This window comes from Lepisosteus platostomus, chromosome 5, assembly GCF_059453375.1.
Source record: "Lepisosteus platostomus isolate fLepPlt1 chromosome 5, fLepPlt1.hap1, whole genome shotgun sequence".
NCBI lineage: Eukaryota > Metazoa > Chordata > Actinopteri > Semionotiformes > Lepisosteidae > Lepisosteus > Lepisosteus platostomus.
The window spans coordinates 24,024,800-24,049,767 of record NC_142615.1 but is presented as its reverse complement, the minus strand read 5'-3'; the positions used below and the strand labels follow the sequence as shown (position 1 = coordinate 24,049,767).

General features: G+C 41.5%; 5 non-coding genes across 5 annotated transcripts; 2 read left to right on the top strand and 3 right to left on the bottom strand.

Moving 5' to 3' along the window:
* The first annotated feature begins 3,376 nt into the window (after positions 1–3,376).
* On the top strand, positions 3,377–3,459 carry trnal-aag (transfer RNA leucine (anticodon AAG)). Its single transcript has one exon. It is a non-coding gene; the product is annotated as a tRNA-Leu (tRNA).
* A 1,008-nt stretch (positions 3,460–4,467) lies between these two features.
* trnat-agu (transfer RNA threonine (anticodon AGU)) lies at positions 4,468–4,541 on the bottom strand. The gene has a single exon. It is a non-coding gene; the product is annotated as a tRNA-Thr (tRNA).
* A 1,678-nt stretch (positions 4,542–6,219) lies between these two features.
* trnal-aag (transfer RNA leucine (anticodon AAG)) lies at positions 6,220–6,301 on the top strand. The gene has a single exon. It is a non-coding gene; the product is annotated as a tRNA-Leu (tRNA).
* Positions 6,302–7,314: 1,013 nt separating this feature from the next.
* trnat-agu (transfer RNA threonine (anticodon AGU)) lies at positions 7,315–7,388 on the bottom strand. Its single transcript has one exon. It is a non-coding gene; the product is annotated as a tRNA-Thr (tRNA).
* Positions 7,389–12,255: 4,867 nt separating this feature from the next.
* On the bottom strand, positions 12,256–12,368 carry trnal-caa (transfer RNA leucine (anticodon CAA)). The gene is made up of 2 exons: positions 12,331–12,368; positions 12,256–12,301 (listed from the first exon to the last, which is right to left on the bottom strand). It is a non-coding gene; the product is annotated as a tRNA-Leu (tRNA).
* Positions 12,369–24,968: the final 12,600 nt, after the last annotated feature.

Here is a 24,968-nt window from a genome sequence, read left to right as displayed (position 1 = left end):
AGTGGGTTTATGCTTGTGTGCAACAGGCCAGAATGTTGACACAAGACCTGTTAAGGGAGTTTAGTGCCACTGTAGCCAGTCTAACCACGGCACAAATCCCAACCCACTTGATTCCACTCTTCTCAGTAGAGGAGTGCGTGACATTAACCCCATCGCTCATAGCTCACCCAGACGGCAATCCAAGATTGAATTCGGTTCCAAATCTTGAGATGGGTATGGCTACCAAAGCTATCCATTGGCTGTGTCTAAATGATTCACCAATGAAGGGTGTAAAGCTACTAACGAGCAGAGGGAGGTTAATGAACCCCACGAAGAGCAGGTGGGAAGTAAATGGCTGGTCAGCACACCACATTTAACAGACACTGTGACTTGTGACAGGCATGATACAGCTACCGCAATGCAGCTACCTAACCAATAGTTTTCCTGTAAGTTCCCGAGGAGGCCATAGTACAGCATGGTAACTTAACACTGTACGGTCTGGAACCAGACAACATAAGACCAAACTTGAGGTCATGGATGCCTTCAGGTGCCACACTATTGAATTGGATAGAAATCCAAGAAACAGTAAGCCCTGAAGAGGTACAGGTAGTTTAGTTTGCTTTAATGGAACAAACCTCCAAACCACCCTAGCAGATACCCTACACAGGTGTTGTGGTTTATCGGGGGGCTGGGAACAGGAACTGTTGTTATTGTAACACTACTGCCAGGTAGCTGGATCATGACTGACAGTGTACTCTGAATGCTGTACTCTCACATCAAGATGTACTCTGGGTAGCATGAATGAGTCAAAGGTAGCATGTCAAAAGAAAGGAAGTGACTTCTCCCCAAATATCTACCACAGAGGTATCAGATATTGACAGTGAACTTCCTGATGTGTAATTCCTAGACTTAGATAATGTCTCCTACCGTGTTTATACATACTCCAGATGTTATTCATCCTGTTTGTATCCAATGCTGGTTCCGGTATGAATTCTCGAGGAGTAATGTAGACATTTAAGATTAATGTTCTAATGGCAAGGGACATCACTTAACTCTGTTTTGTTTTGAAGGCAACAATGCCTCGGGACCTCGTGGCCTTCAAAAAGGGGGGATATGTAGCGGTGAGGCTTAATAATAAGACAGAATTAAGTGTTTCTGAGCTTTCCCAAATTAGGCCTCATTTCTCTGTTCATCTCTGTGGTGCAGCCACAGAGAAACCATTCATGCAAGGTGATTTAAGGTCCAAGGACAGCTCCCAAAGGGGGATGCACTTAGCTAAGCCTGGCTATCATGATCAATGGTCACCCATTGGCGCCTATCTGTTTAGGGAGTGCGAGTTGGACATCTGGACTGCATTACTAAGTGTCAGGCTTAAGTGACTCATATCTCACCTTGATCAACCAATCAGGGACCGGTAGGGCCGAGTAACCCACGTGGGACTCTGATGCCCATGGAACTTTCAGCCAATCAATGAGCTGAAGTTCCTCCAGGTAAAAACAGGCAACACAGAGAGCCTGAGAGATTCAGATTCAGATTCAGATTCAACGAGATTCAGATTCAGATTCAGATTCAGATTCAACAATTCTAAAGGGAATTCAAAGGAGAATTCCAGGGCAGGACGGCCCAGGAGCAGAAGGCTCCCAAGGGCAGGACATTCTCGCAGCGCGCCTCCTGACCATCCTGAGACTCAGCCCGGACAACCACGGAACGGCCAGTGTGTCCGAGCGCCAGAACTTTCCTTTGTTCTAAGAGTCTAGAGTGGAGGTTGCCAGAGAGTAACCAGCAGCAGGCCTCGTGAACAGGCCAGAACTGTGGACAGCTGAATTACTATTCAGAACTAGCTCTTCATCAGGAACGAACCGGTCCTCTTCCTAACTTGCTGGGACCCACAGTCATCTTTTCTCCTGTGCACAAACTTTGCTAGTTAAAGCCAACACTAACTAGCCGGTCAGTGAGCATCAGCAGCGCACCGTCGCAAGCCGCACAGCACAGCCTGGCACGGAGCCAGAGAGCACGGATTGGACAGCAACAGCCTGCAACTGTTTCTTTGTGCCCGCAGGAGATCTGAATCCCCAAAGATTGGATGAGTATTCAACTTCAATGCATTACAGCTGATATCAATTTAATTCCTAAGAGTTATGTACTTGTTTGAGTATCTAATGTAGAAGTTGTAACCAAGTTCACTTTACGAAACGGTCTTAATGAATGATATACTGAACGTATGTCCTCTTGATATGTGTAACACTTTGTAACTGATTGAATATATACCTTTTGTATTCTGATAACCCTCTCGATACGATCTGTTAGGTTTACAAGCATATTCTATATATTAATAAATGTATCCTCGTGTGTTAGTACCTGTGTGTGCGTGTTGTTTGAGTTATGTCGCATGGTTGGATTCTAAAGCCACCAAAAGAATCAACTTTGTGATTTACTGCTACAATTAATAATTGTCTCAGTAAATGCCCAAACCCTACAGAACTGGTGCCTTCAGAGAGCCACTATGATTACATATTTGGCGTCCCTGGGCCGGCTTAATCTACAATGCGATAGTTCCACCACTAAGAGAAAGGATGAGAAATGGCTTTTATCTGTCACTTTTCATGTCAGAGGATCTCAATCTGCTTTCCCTGTACAAGAGGATGTCCAACTCATGTAGCTAAAGACGTAGACGACAGTGCTTCACTGAAATCTTGATCTCACAACCCTCGGCATGACTCCGCTGTGTTCTGCTTTAGACAAAGGTGGGAAAAGACTTCTTTCATCACACGTTTTGCACTGTTTATGGTGTTTGCAGTGCTCTTTCTTAAATGAAAACCAGGAATCGGCACCATATGAGGTGAGACTAGATAATATTGGAACAAGTAGCCGCGCCATTCCATGTGTGACGTGAGCAAAGTGTAATTCCTGTCTTTATAGTGTGCTTGTTAGAGACATAGCTGGAACCCAGAGCGCTTTAAATCCGGGAGTCAGCAGCCCAAGACAAGAGAGTTTCCTTCGTCTATGTTTTTTGCGTGAAGGAGGAAACCATGCGTGTGCTGCAAACGATCTTAGTATCGAAGTGCCGTCCCACATAGCCGATCCGAACAATCTGCTTTACAGAGGAGCACTGCCGGAGCTTATCGTTGGCACAACTTGACACAACTTTCTGGATGCGGCTGCTGTAAAAATAAAATGACATCAAGGGTGCTGTACGCAGAGGTCTGAAACCTGCTCCACAGAAGATCTTTATCCAGAGGTGTTAAAGAAGTCGAGATCTCGCCATGAGAGGGGAAGCATCTCAGAAAAAGCAGGTGCAGTCGGTTCCACGGTCATAACGCCACTAATTCGGGCGACAAGAGCAAAACCCACCCGGCTTCCTCCGGGCAAGTAATGAGACAAAGAGACAGTGCACAGTGGATAGCGTGGCCGAGCGGTCTAAGGCGCTGGATTAAGGCTCCAGTCTCTTCGGGGGCGTGGGTTCAAATCCCACCGCTGCCAGGTGCTTCTGTCGAGACCCCCTTTCAGCTGGCTTCAGACGAAGGGAACTGCTTTTTGGCAGTCCCTCGAGAAACTAAGCAAAGTGTTTAAAGATACTTTCTCAGCTTGACATCAAGGCACAAAACAAAAACCTTCTTGCGTCCTCTCAACCCAAAAGCGCTTTGCCACTTTTTGCGTTATGCAGGGAACGACGTCTGCCCAGATCACTTTTGTGTCAATGCAAATCGTAGTGTGCCCTGCGTTTTAATTTTGGCTGTGCTGGCGTGCTGCTTCTGTCTGTGGAACTTGAATGTTCTGCTTCTTCACACCAAATCGTCGGCGGGGGTTGAGCTTGTTAAATCTTTGCGCATAGCGCTCCTTTGGAAGTACTTTGTCCAAGTTCAAAAGCAATCGTGGGATTTACTTCATGCGTGCAAAAAGCATGCCTCGCACGACAGATTTAAATGGGGAATGGAGCCTGCTTCTTGCTGTTTTTCCTGTGGTTGCAGTTACAAAGTTGATCGTGCTTTCACATTCTGTTAACAGTATTCACTGGCTGAGCTTTATCAGTTGGTTCGTAAAGGAATCTCTGCTTCGGTTCCAGAAAAGTCATCTGTAGTGTGTTTTTTTCCGTGCCCATGGCAGTCTTTTAAAGCTGGTAGTAATGGCGGCGAAGTTAATTTTTTATCCTCTTTAAAAGAATAAGGACGGGCTGGGGCGAGCTCCATTTACCACTCTTTCAGCTAACCGCCGAACTCGCGAACTGATTACACTGCAGAGCCACAGGCGCCTCGCTTTTCTCCATTCTCTGGGTTAGGGTGAAAAATTTTTTTTGCTGGTATTAGCTGCCCTGCTGGGAGTACCTCTTCTTCACTGATAAGCAAGATTTGTGTTTCATCTTTCGCAAGCTGTATAGATTTCTTTCAAAACAAGTTGTTCCAGAAAGGAAACGGACACTTGCATTCACCTGAATTAAAAGGCATGGGATTTGCCCATAAGGATAAATTCTGTAAAGTAAGACAGGAAGAAAGGCACCGCTGGGAATCGGACCCAGGATCTCCTGTTTACTAGACAGGCGCTTTAGCCAACTAAGCCACGGCGCCGGCAAAGTGCTGTCCTTTGACAGCCACTTGGACACGTCTCTACTGCTCTGAGACATCTGCGTTCGGTGTGCACCGAGCCTGCTCGCCTTGCAAGTTGCCTCATTTACATGCGATAGTTCCACCACTAAGAGAAAGGATGAGAAATGGCTTTTATCTGTCACTTTTCATGTCAGAGGATCTCAATCTGCTTTCCCTGTACAAGAGGATGTCCAACTCATGTAGCTAAAGACGTAGACGACAGTGCTCCACTGAAATCTTGATCTCACAACCCTCGGCATGACTCCGCTGTGTTCCGCTTTAGACAAAGGGGGGAAAAGACTTCTTTCATCACACGTTTTGCACTGTTTACGGTGTTTGCAGTGCTCTTTCTTAAATGAAAACCAGGAATCGGCACCATATGAGGTGAGACTAGATAATATTGGAACAAGTAGCCTCGCCATTCCATGCGTGACGTGAGCAAAGTGTAATTCCTGTCTTTATAGTGTGCTTGTTAGAGACATAGCTGACACCCAGAGCGCTTTAAATCCGGGAGTCAGCAGCCCAAGACAAGAGAGTTTCCTTCGTCTATGTTTTTTGCGTGAAGGGGGAAACCATGCGTGTGCTGCAAACGATCTTAGTATCGAAGTGCCGTCCCACATAACCGATCCAAACAATCTGCTTTACAGAGGAGCACTGCCGGAGCTTATCGTTGGCAAACTGAAGACCAGGCTGACCTCTTCTGTGACTCTTGAACACTGAGTCTCAAGGTTGTGAATTCAAGCTCCACGCTGGCGGGAAATTCCATAGGTAATGATCACATTTTCTTGCATGCTAATCAAAAGAAATATTAAGAAACTTTTCCCGATACCAGTTTTTTACAAAAGTAAAGGCACACGGCACATGTGTGCCACATCACGTCCGAGTTTAGTGACAACTACCTCAGAGATTGTAAGCTGGGTAGTCTCAGATCAGATCACTTTTTTTATCAAAGGTTCAAGCAAACCCAAATACTTTTGCAAGAGACATTTCAGAATCCCAGACAAATCCAGTACGATTGCTGGATCCTTTGAATTCGACTGAACTATAGCACAGATCTGCAGTCCACCATTAGAATACTGTGGGTGTGCTGTATAAGCCATACCGCCCAAAATAGTTCTAAAACAGGAGAAGCATCCTCGTTTAGGAATGTGGTATAAAGTGAAATGGTCTGGGAAGAGTCCTACATTTGAACAGTTCAAAATAGACGTAAAGGGGTATTTACGGACTCTTTCGAAGTGTAAGAACAAGCTGTGCGGACCTTATCTTTATTTACTTTGTGTAATCATTTTTCATAAAGTGTCATTGTATTATAGCATGTGCCCCTGACGATTTTCTTGATACGTTATATGTGCTCTTGTTTGTATTGTATGTAGTTTTGTTGTTCAAATAAAACGTAAAAGACACAACTTTCCGGATGCGGCTGCTGTAAAAATAAAATGACATCAAGGGTGCTGTACGCAGAGGTCTGAAACCTGCTCAACAGAAGATCTTTATCAAGAGGTGTTAAAGAAGTAGAGATCTCGCCATGAGAGGGGAAGCATCTCAGAAAAAGCAGGTGCAGTCGGTTCCACGGTCATAACGCCACTAATTCGGGCGACAAGAGCAAAACCCACCCGGCTTCCTCCGGGCAAGTAATGAGACAAAGAGACAGTGCACAGCGGGTAGCGTGGCCGAGCGGTCTAAGGCGCTGGATTAAGGCTCCAGTCTCTTCGGGGGCGTGGGTTCAAATCCCACCGCTGCCAGGTGCTTCTGTCGAGACCCCCTTTCAGCTGGCTTCAGACGAAAGGGAGGGAACTGCTTTTTGGCAGTCTCTCGAGAAACTAAGCAAAGTGTTTAAAGATACTTTCTCAGCTTGACATCAAGGCACAAAACAAAAACCTTCTTGCGTCCTCTCAACCCAAAAGCGCTTTGTCACTTTTTGCGTTATGCAGAGAACGATGTCTGCCCAGATCACTTTTGTGTCAATGCAAATCGTAGTGTGCCCTCCGTTTTAATGTTGGCTGTGCTGGCGTGCTGCTTCTGTCTGTGAAACTTGAATGTTCTGCTTCTTCACACCAAATCGTCGGCGGGGGTTGAGCTTGTTAAATCTTTGCGCATAGCGCTCCTTTGGAAGTACTTTGTCCAAGTTCAAAAGCAATCGTGGGATTTACTTCATGCGTGCAAAAAGCATGCCTCGCACGACAGATTTAAATGGGGAATGGAGCCTGCTTCTTGCTGTTTTTCCTGTGGTTGCAGTTACAAAGTTGATCGTGCTTTCACATTCTGTTAACAGTATTCACTGGCTGAGCTTTATCAGTTGGTTCGTAAAGGAATCTCTGCTTCGGTTCCAGAAAAGTCATCTGTAGTGTGTTTTTTTCCGTGCCCATGGCAGTCTTTTAAAGCTGGTAGTAATGGCGGCGAAGTTAATTTTTTATCCTCTTTAAAAGAATAAGGACGGGCTGGGGCGAGCTCCATTTACCACTCTTTCAGCTAACCGCCGAACTCGCGAACTGATTACACTGCAGAGCCACAGGCGCCTCGCTTTTCTCCATTCTCTGGGTTAGGGTGAAAAATTTTTTTTGCTGGTATTAGCTGCCCTGCTGGGAGTACCTCTTCTTCACTGATAAGCAAGATTTGTGTTTCATCTTTCGCAAGCTGTATAGATTTCTTTCAAAACAAGTTGTTCCAGAAAGGAAACGGACACTTGCATTCACCTGAATTAAAAGGCATGGGATTTGCCCATAAGGATAAATTCTGTAAAGTAAGACAGGAAGAAAGGCACCGCTGGGAATCGAACCCAGGATCTCCTGTTTACTAGACAGGCGCTTTAGCCAACTAAGCCACGGCGCCGGCAAAGTGCTGTCCTTTGACAGCCACTTGGACACGTCTCTACTGCTCTGAGACATCTGCGTTCGGTGTGCACCGAGCCTGCTCGCCTTGCAAGTTGCCTCATTTACATGCGATAGTTCCACCACTAAGAGAAAGGATGAGAAATGGCTTTTATCTGTCACTTTTCATGTCAGAGGATCTCAATCTGCTTTCCCTGTACAAGAGGATGTCCAACTCATGTAGCTAAAGACGTAGACGACAGTGCTCCACTGAAATCTTGATCTCACAACCCTCGGCATGACTCCGCTGTGTTCCGCTTTAGACAAAGGGGGGAAAAGACTTCTTTCATCACACGTTTTGCACTGTTTACGGTGTTTGCAGTGCTCTTTCTTAAATGAAAACCAGGAATCGGCACCATATGAGGTGAGACTAGATAATATTGGAACAAGTAGCCTCGCCATTCCATGCGTGACGTGAGCAAAGTGTAATTCCTGTCTTTATAGTGTGCTTGTTAGAGACATAGCTGGCACCCAGAGCGCTTTAAATCCGGGAGTCAGCAGCCCAAGACAAGAGAGTTTCCTTCGTCTATGTTTTTTGCGTGAAGGGGGAAACCATGCGTGTGCTGCAAACGATCTTAGTATCGAAGTGCCGTCCCACATAACCGATCCAAACAATCTGCTTTACAGAGGAGCACTGCCGGAGCTTATCGTTGGCAAACTGAAGACCAGGCTGACCTCTTCTGTGACTCTTGAACACTGAGTCTCAAGGTTGTGAATTCAAGCTCCACGCTGGCGGGAAATTCCATAGGTAATGATCACATTTTCTTGCATGCTAATCAAAAGAAATATTAAGAAACTTTTCCCGATACCAGTTTTTTACAAAAGTAAAGGCACACGGCACATGTGTGCCACATCACGTCCGAGTTTAGTGACAACTACCTCAGAGATTGTAAGCTGGGTAGTCTAAGATCAGATCACTTTTTTTATCAAAGGTTCAAGCAAACCCAAATACTTTTGCAAGAGACATTTCAGAATCCCAAACAAATCCAGTACGATTGCTGGATCCTTTGAATTCGACTGAACTATAGCACAGATCTGCAGTCCACCATTAGAATACTGTGGGTGTGCTGTATAAGCCATACCGCCTAAAATAGTTCTAAAACAGGAGAAGCATCCTCGTTTAGGAATGTGGTATAAAGTGAAATGGTCTGGGAAGAGTCCTACGTTTTGTAATCGTTTTTCATAAAGTGTCATTGTATTATAGCATGTGCCCCTGACGATTTTCTTGATACGTTATATGTGCTCTTGTTTGTATTGTATGTAGTTTTGTTGTTCAAATAAAACGTAAAAGACACAACTTTCCGGATGCGGCTGCTGTTATAATAAAATGACATCAAGGGTGCTGTACGCAGAGGTCTGAATCCTGCTCAACAGAAGATCTTTATCAAGAGTGTTAAAGAAGTAGAGATCTCGCCATGAGAGGGGATGCATCTCAGAAAAAGCAGGTGCAGTCGGTTCCACGGTCATAACGCCACTAATTCGGGCGACAAGAGCAAAACCCACCCGGCTTCCTCCAGGCAAGTAATGAGACAAAGAGACAGTGAACAGCGGGTATCGTGGCCGAGCGGTCTAAGGTGCTGGATTAAGGCTCCAGTCTCTTTTGGGGTGTGGGCTTGAATCCCACTGCTGCTAGGAGTTCTTGTGTTACAACCACCAAATGGAGCAATGTGTTAAAAGCTACTTTATCAGCTTAACATCAAAGCAGGGAGAAAAAAGTGCTTCTTCTTCTCAACACAAATTATCGTTTCCACCTTCAGCAGGGAAGTTTGTCTACCAAGATCACTTTTGAGTCAGTGCAAATCACAGTGCGCCCTCAATTTTAATGTCGGTTGTGCTCCTTTTTTCTGTGAAACGTTAATGTTCTGCATTTTCAAGTCGAGTCATCCTCAGGGGTAGAGCTGATTATGTCTTTCCGCATAGCGCTCCATCAGAAATAACTTGTCTAAGTTCAAAAGAGATTGTGGGTTTCACTTCAAGCAATCACAAAGCATACCTCACATGTCAGATCTAAATGGGGAATTTGTTGGTTACGAAGCTGAACGTTTTTCCATGTTCTGCTAAAGTATCCACTGGCTTGCCTTTATAAGCAGTCTTGGAAAGATAAGCTGTGCTTCATCTCAGGAAAAATCATCAGTACTGTCATTTTATTCTGTGTGTATGGCCGTCATTCAAAGTATATAAAAATCACGAGTTCATAGACTTATCCAAATATCAACGGCACCTTGTAAACCTGTCATAAGAATTCCTTCAATCCAATAGTTTCACTCCAGGGAAAAGGCAGGGAAACATAGAGAATTCTTATTTAAAGACAACATCCGTATTGGATTGCATGCAAGCAGGAACCACTCAGAATTCCTAATATGATTTTGAATTCAGTTTTGCAGTGCTTTAGTGCTTTACTACTTTCATAGAGTCCTTTATTGACCTTGCTGAAGCAGAGAAGCGACATAATCACAACAATTGTGACCAGTTGTTCTGCTGTTTCTGGTTAATACTGATTATTATTTTGTATTTTGATTAGTATTTTTCGTAGCGTTCTTCCTCAGCTTTTTAGTTATTTGGTGAGCAAGAACCACTGAGAACGAGTCTGAATCAATCAAGAACACATATGGTACTGCTGTCCTGTGTATTACTGCTTCATCCTAATTGAGCTTTTCAGTGTTGAAGAAGACGTTTCCAATTTCGATTGCTGGTTTCAGAGGATGTGCTACAAGATCACAGATTCATTTGAAAAGATTTGGAGATGCATTTGCTGGGATTCAAACCTGGCTCAATTGCATGAAGGCACCTATACTCAGCAACGAGAGGAAAGGAGAAGGGGCCAGAGGTAGTGTGGCTGAATGGTCTAATATGCTGGATTTTAGGCTCCACTCTCTCAGGGGCGTGGGTTTAAATCCCACTACTGCCCAATGTTTCAAGACCTTACTTCCTGTGATTTGTAATATGGTCAGTAAAAGCACTTTATGTAAGCATCTCTTATGTCAGCGCTACAAGTCACTTACTGCTCCACAGGACCGGGGTTCAATCCCTGGCATCTTCAGGTGTTTTATATAACTGTACTCACATCAAAATCTTCTGTTGAGTGAGAACTCTTTGCTCGTGTTCATAGAGAGCCAGGTTTACCTTTTGAATCTCACCCGGGATTTCCTGAGAGATCATTCAGCGAGCGAGTCCTCCCTCTGGACACGGCATTGAGCTGAAAGCTGCACGAATTCCTCACTGCGTGTCCTGTACTGTTACAGGTGGTCCAGCGTAAATGTGCAGCACAGTGATATGAACAACTTGAACTTTTTCTGTATGTGAAGGAAAATGCAAAAGAGCATGTAAAGTATTGATCATATAAAATATCCATGGTACAACTCGAGAAAAAACTGAAGCACAAAACAGCGACTTTTGATGATTACAAGAGATTCAAGAAACACAACCGTCCGCAGATGGGTTCGGATCCTGAACGCTTAAGTCAAAAGAACAAAAGCGAAGTAAACTCTCTTCATTGTCTTATAGTTTATGTAATAAAACAATTTTTTACTTTCTTTATAATTTCTTACTGTTGATAGACGATTTATTGAATTTTAACAGAATCCCAATTACAAATATTTGGGGTTAAACTGTTATTCACATACTCTAACAAAGAGAAACGTTAGTGTCTTCCGGGGTGTGAGCCAATTTCTCAAAACATTAAAAAATAAGTTCTATAAATTGAATTGTTCTACTTTTTAGGCTTTCATAGTCTTATTCATATTTCAGTTAAACCTTTTCTTCTGTAGTAATTTCATTTGATATTAAAATTAGTCCTGATTTACAAGAATTTTGTAATAAGTTTCAGTTTAGGAAAATCGTGCCCAGAAGCTACCAAAACTGGTAATGTTCACATAATGTGTAATGCCAAAGCAGCAGTTGGGGTGGGAAACAAAAGGGATTTCTTGGTATGAATCCTAAAACTTCATAGATGGCGTTCTAGGACTTCTCGCTTCAGATAAAGCTGTCAATACATCATAGATTTCTACTCAATCAATATTAGCAGTGTTATCACTACCGAACGCTAAATATAGATCCTGGCAATAATTCATGAGTTGTTTGTAAGAAAATTGTTTATGGTTTTTTTTAACATATTTTCAATACCAGACAAAAAGTCGAAAGTTTCAATTTCATGCAACTGATGAAATCTCTCTTCGATGGAAGTTATAAGTACAGTACATCCAAAATACTGCGGAATCAATCAAATTTACATGTTTCTTGTGGATCCAGAAGATCATTTTGAGACTCAAAACATGCCTGTCTTTTCTTTTTTCGAGGACGAAGGAGTAGCAGCAGGAGTAGCAGTTATGGCAAGAATGTGTTTAGAGTTCAGGACTTCTCATTTCTAATGCAGAGCCATCGACTCGGAAAGCACCGCCCGCGATAAAAGAAATTGCAGAATTGGTCTGTTCATGCTGCCTACACGCTTTGAATTGCTGGCATTTTCTGCAAGCGTTCCTTTTTGAGGGTTCATGAAATTCCTCACATTTGAGCCAACACTAAAATATTTCATTCCGGGTCGTGTAATTCATAGTGCAAACCGAATCTACAGGGGAATGCTGTGGCACATGAAGCCGTTTGTTATTCTGTTGTGAGGTGTGAGGGGCGGAATGCAAATCGAGTTGGTGAATAGAAAATGAAACAGGAGTCACTTCTTGAGCTACGAATTCCAAAAAGTATGAAAACCTGTGCATTTTAACAGTGCAGAATACTCACAAATTGCACTGAGTTGCTTGCTTTCTTCTGCTGCTTTTATATTTCAGTCATTCACTGTAGCACTGGAATAATTCAAGAGAGGTAAAAGCAGAAGCTGTCAGGAGTGGGATTTGAACCCACGCCTCCATTTGGAGACCAGAACACCCAAGCCAACTGGAAAGACACATGTCCTTGAGTCTGGCGCCTTAGACCACTCGGCCACCCTGACAAGCGAAAGCAAGTGGTGTGCTGAATGCACCAGTAGTTGACTAAACTGAGTTTCTTCCCTGAAATTATTTGCTTGCGAAGTGCCAAGTTGCCTTGAATGGATCTTGGAAATCAAATATACGGATGGATTGTTATTCGGTTGTGAGTTTTGAGGGGCGTATTATAAATTGAGTTGGTGAAAAGGCGCTTTTTGTTAGTCTGTCGGGAGGCTGCACAAGGTGTTTAGAGGGAGAACTTCTAAAAGGCAGGCTCTCTATGTTTAACATCAAGAAAGATTTTTTTTTCTCAATGGGAATGCTCTTTGGCGCTTTCAGCTTTACGTAGGGAACAACGTCTGCCGAGACCACTTTTGAGCCAGTGCAAATGGTAATGTGCCACCAAGTATATTTAATATTGGCTGTGGTAGCGAGCTGCTTTTGTTTGTGAAGCTTTTACTTCTTTAAGCTGAATCATCGGCAGGAGTAGCTTATTAAATCTTTGCTCATTGCGCTCCATCAGAAATACCTTATCCATGTTCAAAAGAGATCAGGGGATTTACTTCATGCTTTTACATGGCATACCTTACACGAAAGATTTAAATGGGGAATTGATTGTGCTTCTTGATGTTGTTCCTGTGGTTGCCTTGGTTACAATGGTGAACGTTCTTCCACGTTCTGCTAGAGTATCCACAGGGTGGGCTTTATCAATTGGCTCTGATAGGTCATCAGTGCTCCGTCTCCAGAAAAATAATCAGCACTGTCTTTTTTCTGTGCGCATGACCATCTTTTAAAACATATAAAATCATGAGTTCATTGATTTCTCCAAATAACAACAATACATTTTAACCCTTCAATCCAATAGTTTTACTCCAAGTAAAAAGCAGCGCAATATATAGAGAGATGACATTCAAAGATTTCAACGTTCTTATTGGATTGCCTGTATGCAGATATCGCTCAGAATTGCTAATATGATTTTAATTCAGTTTTTCTCTACTTCTTTCAGAGTCTTTTATTGACCTTGCTGAAGCAGAGAAGTGACATAATCACAAATGCAACCAGTTGTGCAGCTGTTTCTGGATAATAATCATTAATGCGAAAAAAAAAAGCTCCTTGCATTAAGATCAAGAGCAACCAACGCGCTCGCTTGTTGAGTTGGGTATTTTCCGAGCTACTCTTCCTTCGCTGTGTAGAGGTTTGATGGGTTTACTGAGACAATTATTCATTGCAGCAGCAATCACGAGATGATTCGTTGTGGCTTTTAGAAAATCAATTGTCAGAACAACTAACAACGCACACACACGGGTTCAATACACGAGATACAGTTATTAATATAAATTGTGCACCAAACATATACCAGTCTGCCTGGATACAAGCGGCAGACCTTACTGTGAGGGTTATCAATACACAAGGTATATAATCTCGAAGAGATGCAAACACAAAGAGATACACAACAGAGAATATATGTCAATATATATCGTTCGGTTACCAAATCGCTAATCAGTGTTATTACCCACTGTTACTCTAAACTCGGAAGTAAATGCAATACTCATGAATTAAATTGATAACAACTTATGTTGAGGTACAATTGAATTCTCGAGACGCAATGTAGAACATGGGGTTTACTTATCCGCTGTGTATGGATTTGGAATTTCCCGGCACGAACACCAAACCAGCTGACAGGCTCTGTTGCAGCCTCGGTTCCAGCGGTTGTCCAATGGGCATTGTCCCGGCGTCCTCTGGCTACTGACCAACCAGTCGAGGTGCAGCTCAGAGTTGGACGGGCGGAGGAATCTGATTGCGGCGCGCAGGGCAGTCATTGCTCCGAGGGGATCTACCAGCAGTCCGGCTGGCTAGTAGAAAGTGTCTATGCACAGAGTGTGACTGCGAGTCCTCACAAGTCACTCTTTTGCCCGGGAAGAAGCTGGTTCGTTCCCGGACCAGCGCTGCTTCTGAATAAGCTATTCAGGTTGTCGACAAGGGTCCAACTGTAGGCTGCCGTTGATCAAGTGGAGCATTCACGTTGGTAGAATTCTGAGTACGTACGGGATCCTCGGTCTCGTGCTTAGAACAAAGTCCAAGTCCCACTGCAGACAACAGCAGTTGTCACGTGATTGTCTCTGAGGATGCGCGAAAATGGCCAAGGAGAGCCCCGATCTGAGCTTGCGCTCCGTTTTTGACCAAGACACAGATGTGTGCTGATTGGTTGAGATTTTGGCGGGCATTGGAGACCCACGTGGTGTTACCACGCCCTGCCAATCCCTGATTGGTTGATCAAAGTGAGATATGAGTCACTTACTCCTGACGCTTAGGAATGCAGTCCAGATATCCAATCGGCACCCTAGAAAGATAGGCGCCAATGGATGACCATTGATCATGATAGCCAGGCTTAGCTAAGTGCATCTCCGTTTGGGAGCTGTCCCTTATGAAAAGAAAACATCTTAAATCAGCCTGCATGAATACTTTCTCTGTGGTTGCACCACAGAGAGGGAGAGTGAGATGGGGCCTCATTTAGGAAATCACAGCAACGCTTAATTCTGTCTTATTGACAAGCATTGCCGCTACAGCTGTAAACTTATTTGGCGAGCATGGACCTCTGAGAAGGAGTCTGAATCCATCAAGAAGACAGGAATTCTAATATCGCACTGCCGTCTTGTGTACAAAATATTTGTTCAGCTCTAACGTCTGTGTGCGTTGACAAGGCATCTCAAAAGGACATATTAAATAAGAAAATGATCCTTTCTGTTACCATTCCTGCAGTTGGAGCGCTGTTTCACCCTTTTACATTCTACAATATTTACAGACAAGGTTTTATCACTGGAGTTGTACAGAACAAGTGTGCATCAGTCCATGAAAATCATCAGTACTGCTGTTTTTCTATGCATAGTTTAATCAAGAGCACTTAAAAGATGCAAAAGATGGATTGTGTTCTGTGAGCACCTGCACATCTGTAAGTCACTTCCACAGGTGTCTATGTTGGGGATGTAGCTCAGTGGTAGAGTGCTTGTCTTAAATGTATGAGGTCCTGGGTTAAATCCCTGGTTTCTCCAAGTGCTTTATGTTACTGTGCTCACATCGCAGTCTTCTGTTGAGTGAGAACTCTTTGCTCGTGTTCATAGAGAGCCAGGTTTACATAATTAAACTCGAAGTGCTACAGTGTTCTCGGAAGTTTTAAATGTACCTCCAAATTATTTAGTTCTGTTAACTACCAAAGAATGTGAACTAATTTAAAGCCACATTCAGGAAATCCAGAGAACATCTTCACACTTGTCGTGGCTGTTGCAGAAAAACCTCACCCGGGATGTTGAATCTCACCCGGGATTTCCTGAGAGATCATTCACCGAGCGAGTCCTCCCTCTGGATTCCGCACTGAGCTGAAAGCTGCGCGAATTCCTCACGGCGTGTCCTTAACTGTGTAGCACAGTGACAAGAACGCCTTGAGTTTTTTTCCGTATGTGAAGGAAAATGCAAAAGAGCATGAAAAGTATTGATGGTATAAAATATCCATGGTACAACTCGAGAAAGAACTGACGGACAAAACAATGACATTTGATGATTACAAGAGAAACACAACCGTCCGAACATGGGCTTGGATCCTGAACGCTTGTGTTAAAAGACAAAGCAAAGGATATAACCTGTAAATGTCTTCATGTCTTACAGTTTATGAAATAACACAATTTCTTCCTTTCTTTATAATTTCTTACTATTGATAGATGCTTTTTTGAATTTTAACAGAATCACAATTACAGACATTTGGGGTTAAACTATTATTCACATATTCTAATGAAGAGAAACGTTAGTGTCTTCCGGTGTGTGAGCCCATTTCTCAAATAGAAAAAAATAAGTTATATAAATTGAATTATTCTATTTTGTAGGCTTGCATAGTCTTATTCATATTTCAGTTAAACCTTTTCTTCTGTAGTAATTTCATTTGATATTATATTAGTCCTGATTTACAATTTTTGGACATGGTTCATCTTAAATAATTTGTAATTAGTTTCAGTTTTGGAAAATCACGCCCAGAAGCTACTAAAACTGGTAATGTTTGCATAATGTGTAATGCAATAGTAGCATTTTGGGTGGGAAAACAAAAGGTATTTCTTGGTATGAATCCCAACACTTCATAAGCGGCGTTCGAGGATTTCTCGCTTCAGATAAAGCTGTCAATACATCATAGATTTTTATTCAATCAATATCAGCAGTGTTATCGCTACCGAACGCTAAATATAGATCCTGGCAATACTTCGTGAGATCTTCGTAAGAAAATCCAAAATACTACGGAAGGAATCAAATATATATGTTTCTTTGGATCGAGAAGAGGATAATTATGAGACTCAAAATATGCCTGTCTTTTCTTTTTTCGAGGACAAATGGATTATTGAGGTGTAAAGATGGGTTCAAAACCAAAATCATCTGCTATTGCTGCTGTTTCTTTGATAGTTTCTTCAAATCCTTCAATTGATCATTGATATCGAGGAATAATATTATACAAATTGTGGTTTTCTGTGAATTGCCAATTTTATTGTAATTACATCTTCGTTTACAGATGTCTTGCATGTATCACAAGGTATAATAGTCGCTGTGTGTCCTCAGCTAAAATGTTTTAAAAAGTACGACAAAAGTACAATATGCTCAACAACATTTATGGTTATATCTATATTAAAATGAAGTTAAATATACCAAGATATTAAAAAACAATTGTACAGTCCTAATCTCATAATGCTTGTGAAGTTTTCCAATAAATCCGAACTGTAATTTTGAAATATTATTGCTGAGAATGCAAAGAGAATACAAAGATCAAAATCAATGAGTGAAAATACAAAAGTAGTTCATTAAACTGAGTTTCTTCCCTGAAATGATTTGATTTGCTTGCAAAGCACTAAGCAGCTTTGAACGGATTGCGGGAATCAAATATACAGATGGGTTCAGAGTGTGCTTTCCAACTTTTGTGTAACATTTTCCTTTGATAGGGCAGAGTTGTCTTCACAATCTGGGTTACATAAAAAAGAGTGACGTCAGTACAAAACAGCTTTCCTTCTTGGGGAACAACGGTTGTGTTCCATATTTCTAACTATTTTGGTTTCAAGATCTCAATTTAGTGTGAAACATAAAAGCCAGCTGGATAAATCTCTTACACGTCATTTACAATGGCCTTTCAACTAATAGCCCGTGCAGGTATCAAACCTCAGCTGATGGTACGAGTTGCGTAAGGCTCTGCAACATGCAGATAAGAAACTAACCTATGCTTCTTCATTATATACACAGTGAACTATATTTGTGAGCCTACTACCCCCTGCAGGCTCCGTATTTGATTGTGGTACAAGACCAGCCATGGAGAAATGAAGTGAAGAGGGTGTGATCATTAAAAGGCTCATAGCGTCCCTGGGAGGGCTCAAACCACCACCCTTTTGGTTAACAACCGAGCCACAAAGACTCGTGTACATCTTAACACTCCTCGATCTCAGTGAAAGTGATACACTCCGTAAAATTTCCGGAGATTAATTTGTTTTTAAAGGAAAATCACCAACAGAGGCCGAGATCTACTGGAGTTTTTCATTCTATACTGCGATTTTTGAAGGGTACCCTGTGAAAATATGAGTTTTGACGAGAAGGGATGGACATATAAGGTCATAAGGCTTGGGGAATTGAACTTTAAGGTGAAGACTGCTGGTTCAGCAGCAGCAGAACCTGATCAGTATCAGTTGACTCCGATATACTTTGAAAATTAACTTCGGGATCTAGAGTCAGACATGCTACCGTTGCACCATGGGGTACTTAATTAAAAAAAAAATAGAAAAACAGTCAGTGTTCCTGGATCTGTTATCAAGAACAACACCTGCACAAGAGCTGCGCAGGAAGAATAAAATATGGTCTGAGATAAAATAGAGCACTACTGGACATACAGTTAGGATCTCACTCAGCGAATACCCTTGAACACAAGAGAGAAGGCACAGTTCACATCTGTGAAACATCACATCTGTCTTTAGAGACAGCTACATCAGAGAATGGAATCCCGGAAGTTTCAAATAACTTCTTTTAATACAGGTTCAAGCAAACCTGAAAGTTAAGGAGTTTCTGGACACTTTTGTTTTATTAAAAAGTGTCTGAAGCCTGAAAATGTAATTTGAAAAAAAAAAAACGCTATTGGACATTAGCAGGTACTTTTTGTAACGATTTGCTATTTCATGCTGGAAAACAGAGGAAACACACCCAATGTTTGCTTTCAGGTGCGGTTCATTACATAATAGACATCTATTACTGAGGAGCTTGAATAAAATTTACACAAGCCAGGTAGAAGTCGAACCTACAATCTTATGATCCAAAATCAGATGCTTTATTTATTAAACTGCTGGTATTTCACATAACCTGAATTCCCCCATAGTGTGCTCAGCGTCGCTACTAGTAATATACCGCCCCGTCTAAAATTTCAAAGTGAGAAACGTGTTTTCGGATTTTTTATGAGTTTTAAAATATAATCTCTTTAAATCAGACAAAGGGTTTATGTTTCGCACTGAAATTCCAATTGATTGAGAATTCAAAGAAAGACTGTTTTCTTCCACAACACCGTATATTTATCACATCCACCAGACTCTCCAACTTCTCCAGACCTTGCTGGGTGAGCATTTGCTCCGATAAATTAGGTCACGTATCATGTTAAATCACTTCTTCTCAACACAACATTTCCCGGTCCACGTTTTCTCTATGAAAAAAAGACATTTTTCCCTTGCACGATTTCTCGTTTTTTATCAAAGCGTACAGAAATAAAAAAGAAGAAGAAATAGTGTTGCAAAAGAACTCTGTCGCCCTTGGGAGATGTCAAACGCATCGGACATGAAAAATGCCAGATAAAAGCCAGTTCTCTTAGTTTCTCGTTGTCGGGGCTGCTACTGTATGTAAAAGAGGCCATTTGCTCTGAGAGCAGGTTCAGCGCTTTCTGAATGCAGATGTCTCAGAGCGATGTGTCCAAGTGGCTGTAAAAGGGGATGGATGTCATGTCACCGTAGCTTAGTTGGTTAAAGTGCCTCTTTATTAAACAAAAGAACTGCGGTTTGAATCCCAGCTGTGTATTTCTTCCTATCTTGTAGTACAGAACGTACCATTTTGGGCACTCACAAAGGGCTTGATTTCGTTAAATGCATGTGTTCATTTCTTTTCTGGAAAACTTGTTTTTGATTAAATTCACACAGCTGGCGAAACATGAAATTCAGTTCTTGGTTATCAGTGCAGAAGAAATATTACCGGCTGGCAAAAAGAACGGTAATAGATTTTTTTTTTGGATTCAAGAAAAGACTTTATCAGTCAGTGTCTGTGGCGCAATTGGTTAGTGCATTTAGCTGTTATCCAAAAGGTTGGTGGTTCAAGTCCACCCAGGGATGGGCTTTTTTTGCGATGTAAACATTGTTTTCGCATAGGTCGATTGGATTTTTGAGCTAAACCATAGCTATTTTAATATTTGTAGGAAATGCGACTGTTCAACACGTGTCAAAAATGTCCAATAATGCCCAACATCGCAACTCCCCAGAAAACTATATTCACCCAAGAAAAATGATCGTTGAATCGTCATTTATACTCCCGTCACATCCTCTGCTGAAATATTTTAAAAATACAATTCAGATTTGTTTGAGAACTTTACAAGCATTGTTTTGTTAGCACTGTGCAGTTGGATTTTGATATTTTGACATATTTACCTTAAGTTTAAACTGTAAATACTGTACAATCTATTGTAATTGTGTTGTAATATTAAAATATGTTAGCTGAGGATGCAAAGGGGTGAAAGGGAAAGGTCAGAGGGTACAGTAACAACAAGGTTAGGATTGGTGGAGGTAGTAGGGGTGTTGATGGTTTTTCTCTGTAGAAGATGATTGAGTTTTTTATCCTTCTCTGAAGTGAGAAACTGGAAGAGTTGGGAGTTGAGAGATCTGATGAGGTAAGTTATAAAATGAAGTTGATGTGGAGCTGTTAGCTGTAAGAATTCCTTAATGACAACATCAAAGATAAACTGTAGTCAGCAAAGATAAAAAGAAAATTATCTTTGCATACTGCCCTGTCTTTCTAACACCTGAAGAAGGCTCCACGGCCAACACATTGTGTTTCCTTTCTTCTCTTTTCAGCATGGAATAACCTTTTACTTGTTCCTTTGCAGCCTACGCATTCTGACGCAGCTACTCACCTGATATTTAACATTCCTATAATCACAAATATGAATGTCCACTGTGGGTATTTTTTCCATGATTATTTATTCTGTCATTGAAGCATATTTTATGTCATACCGAAGTGTCATAATCACTGAAATTTTTTTTTATTTAGAAAGTAAGAAAATGATAAATCACTATGAATTGCATTTAGCCTGTTCTGATCTAGATTTTCTATATATTTTAACATGCCATGTTCACAATGTCACAACTGAAATGCAACAGTGAAGTGTTGTAATGTACATAGTGTCGGAACATTGAGATGTTTTGGTAATGAGGAAGGAAGGACATGCCATGTTCACAGGGTCATATTTAAAAAAAATGGCACAGTAAAATTTCCTAAAGTTCAGGATTTTGATAGTCTGTTCCATTGTCTCTCACACCTCAGTGTCAGAATTATTAGATGTTTTTATAACCAGGGGGTAGGTTTATATCAAGAAGCAGAAAGTGCCATCACCCGTTGCTCATCCTCGGTTAACCATATATTCTCATATGCCATGTTCTAAATATCCCATTTATATTAAAAAGTTCTTGTAAAATGCAAGATTTTAAGACTTTTGATGATCAGAAGGTAAGGTCGTGGTAAATATGCAGAAAGTGCCTGTGAACTTGTTTTGCCTTTGTCTTATTTACTTATTGTGTTTGTGTTATTCTGAGTTTTGAAAATTGGTTTACAATGTTCTGAAATGTGTTTCACACAAAAATTCTATTTGGATAGTCACTACTTACATATTCCCCTTTACTGAAGATAAATACAGTAATCCATCCCGATTAGTACTTTTAAAAATTACCATCTACAGGTGAAAGGCGGCAAAACATCACAGCAGCAGCATTTAAGGCAGAAGAAGAAGCTGGCGAATAAGAAGCCAGATTCAGCCTCGTTAATGCAATACCACTGGGTGAGGTGGAAAAATATTTCTTGCTCTGAATCCTAACATTTTTATAGGAGGTGTTCTAGTACTTCTTGCCTCAGATAAATAGCAGCAGTGTTATTGGTACTGAGTCCTAAATGTATGTCCTGTCATCATATAAAATGTCAAAAGTTTCAACTGCATTCAACTGATCAAATTTCTCTTTGATGACAGTTATAATTTTATCCAAAATACATCCGAAACAAATTTGCACTGTTTTTTTTTTTATCCAGAAGAGCATCATCATGAGACTCAAAACATACCTGTTTTTTCTTCTTTCCAGGAGGAAGGATTGTTCAGATGCAAACATTGGTCCAAAATCAATGTACTCTCCTATCGCTGTTGCTTCTTTAAATCCTTCATTTGAACGTCGATATTGGGGGATGATATCTTACACATTTTGGTTTTCTTTTAAAGCAAATTATATTAAAATATGAGCCCCTGTTATAGTTGTCTTGGAAGTTTCAGAAGGTATAATAGACCCCCTTGTGCCATCAGCTAAAATGTGATAAAATACAACAAAATGTATTTACATAGAACAGCATTTATGGTTACATGTATATTAAAATTAAGATAAATATACAAAAGTATTAAAATACAAACGTACAGTCCTAACATCATCATGCTGTCCAACTGTCTTTTTTGCTTGTCAAGTTCTCCAACAAATCTGTGTCGTAATTTTAAATATTCTAACTAAGGATGCATCGAGAGCATAAATGAATTCTTCTGCCAGCCGTTCGAAGATCAAAGTCCTTGGCTGAATATGATGTCCTTGAATGTTGGTCATTATTGGCCATTCCCAGTGATATTGACTTACGTACTTAATTGTTTAACAAAAACATTCACATTTCTTGCAAATATCAAGTGGGTTAAGGTTTTGCTAAGAAATCCGAATAAGTAGAGATGAGGTTTACATTGCAATAATGAGAAGTGCATTTCTGGGTGGGCTCAAACCACTAACCTTTCAATTAACAGAGACTCACGTGTGTCCCTTTTCTCCATTTGCAAGCTTCTGATTAAAAAAAAGAAAATAATGCTTCTTTCTTACCAGCCTGCGATATACAAGGCAAGATTTGTATTTCATCTTTCGCAAGCTGTATGAATTTCATGAAAAGCAAGTTGTTCCAGAAAGAAAATGAAAACCTGCGTAAAACAAAATCAAGCTGTACGTAATCATCCATAGTGATACATTTTGTAAGACAAGACAGGAAGAAAAGCACTGCTGGGATTTGAACTCAGCATCTCCTGTTTAAGAGAAAAGCATGTTAACCAAATCAGCCAAAGTGCCATCAATGGCTCAACACCATGTCTGAGTCAGTGATTGCAGCTGACTGTCACTGGAGGACAGTTCATCGTTCAACAAGTCAGCCTGCATAATGAGGGGGAAGAGACTGACCTCTGTGATGCAGTATCGACAAATACTAACCTTCTGACCAACTGTTCTCTGCTGCATTCTGGATTAGCAGGTAAATATTGGTTTCCATGCATGTGTAGGGGTTTTTTGTATTTACTGGGACAATTATTAATTGTAGCAGTAAGTCACAAAATGATTCTTTGATGGCTATTAGAAAACCGACATTGCGGGTTAACTCATTAACGCACACACACAGATACTAATACACTTATTTATACATAAAATGTGCATATAAACATAACAGATCTTAAGAGTGTGGGTTAGCAGAATACAAAAGGTATATATTAAATCACGAAGAGTTCCAAACCAAGAGGGACATACATTCAGTATACCATTCATTTAGACTGTTTCGTAAATTAACTGGGATTACAACTTCTACACTAGATACTCAAAAGCAAGTACATCACTCATAGGTATTAGATTGATATCAATTGTGGTTGAGGTAACAATTGAATTCTCGAGCTATAATGCAGAATGTTGAATACTCATCCGATCTGTGTGGATTCATATCTCCCACAGACACAGAGAAGCAGTGGCAGGCTGTTGCTGTGTGCAATCGGCACTCTCTGGCTTGGTGCCAGGCAGTGGCCAGTGCAGCTGGTGAGAAGGAGAGGAGGGAGAGATTCCTGCTGCGATGCGCTGCTAATGCTCTTTGAAGACCGGCTAGTTAGTGTTGGCTGAAACTAGCAGAGCTTGTGCACATGGAAAGTGACTGCGGGTCCAAGCAAGTCACACTCTTTAGATGGGAAGAAGACCAGTTTGTTCCCGATGTAGCGCTAGTCCTGAATCCTGAGATTCAGCTGTCGACAGTTCCAACCGCAGTTCACTCGTTGATCAGGCGAGCTTTGGCGGTGGAGTACCGGTGGTTCACGAGGCTGTCAGCTGGGCTAACCTCGGGCAGATCTTTTTGTTATGCACGGGCAACCTCCGTTCTCAACTCTTAGAACAAAGTTAAGTCCTGGCACTCGGACACACTGGCCGTCTCGTGATTGTCCGAGCTGAGTCTGAGAACATCCTGGAGGGGCACCTTCTGGGCATTGTGCTGCCTGTTTTATCTGGAGGAACTACGGTAGTTCAGTGGCTTAAAGTTCCGCGGGCATTCGAGACCCACGTGGGGTTACCCTGCCCTTCCAGTTCCTGATTGGCTGATTGAGGTGGAGGATGAGTAACAATGACCTCTGACCTTAGGGTTGTAAACCTTGGGATGAGACTCTCCCATGGAATCTCCCAGACAGTAAGGCGACAGAGATGACCATTTATTAGGGTGGCTGGCGAATCTCAGCCTTGGGAGCTGTTCCTTATCAGGAAACTCTATCAGCTAGAAAAACACCTTAAATGTGAACCAGATGGAATGGCCTCTCTGTATCCAGCTGCACTGAGATGAGGAAGAGAGGGACTGGCAAGGGAGCAGCAAACTTAATTCCCGTATTTTAAATAAGCCTTGCCGCTACAGAAGTGTCCTTAGAAGAAAAACATCTTCTATGATAGTGATACAGTCCATCACGCCCCTCCTATAGCCTTTCGAAGAGAAAAAAAACTGACAACAAAGTATGTCTATGTGTGGTAATCAACCAGGTCTAACAAACATTCTTAAACCCTTCCACCTCTTTTCATTGCAAATGATTTGTACATGTTAGAAGGTTAATTTTGGCTTCTGATATGGTGGATTAAGAGTCCTGGAATCTTTGTAGAAGAAAGATGAAAGAAAGAGCATTGAGTTCTTCACCAGTGGAGAACTCAATGCTCTGAGGTTTACTGGCAGAGTCTCACACTGGGTAATGTTAGATGTTGATAAATAATGTCCTATGGAATTCTACTATTGATAAATTCTACTATGGAACTGTGATGCAACAAAGTAAGTCTGTGGTGTAATCAACTAGGTCTTGCAAACATACTTAACCTCTTCCAGCTACCAACATTACAAATGCTGTTTACACATTTGATGGTTATTTTTGGCTTCTGATATTATGGTGGATAAAGAGCCCTGGAATCTTTGTAGAAGGACAAAAGATGGAAAGAAAGGGCAGTGTAACCATGGCCAAGAGAAGGGAAATGTTGGAGAGATCTTTTTTCATTCACTTTTTATCATTGTTTTTCCAGCCCAACAAA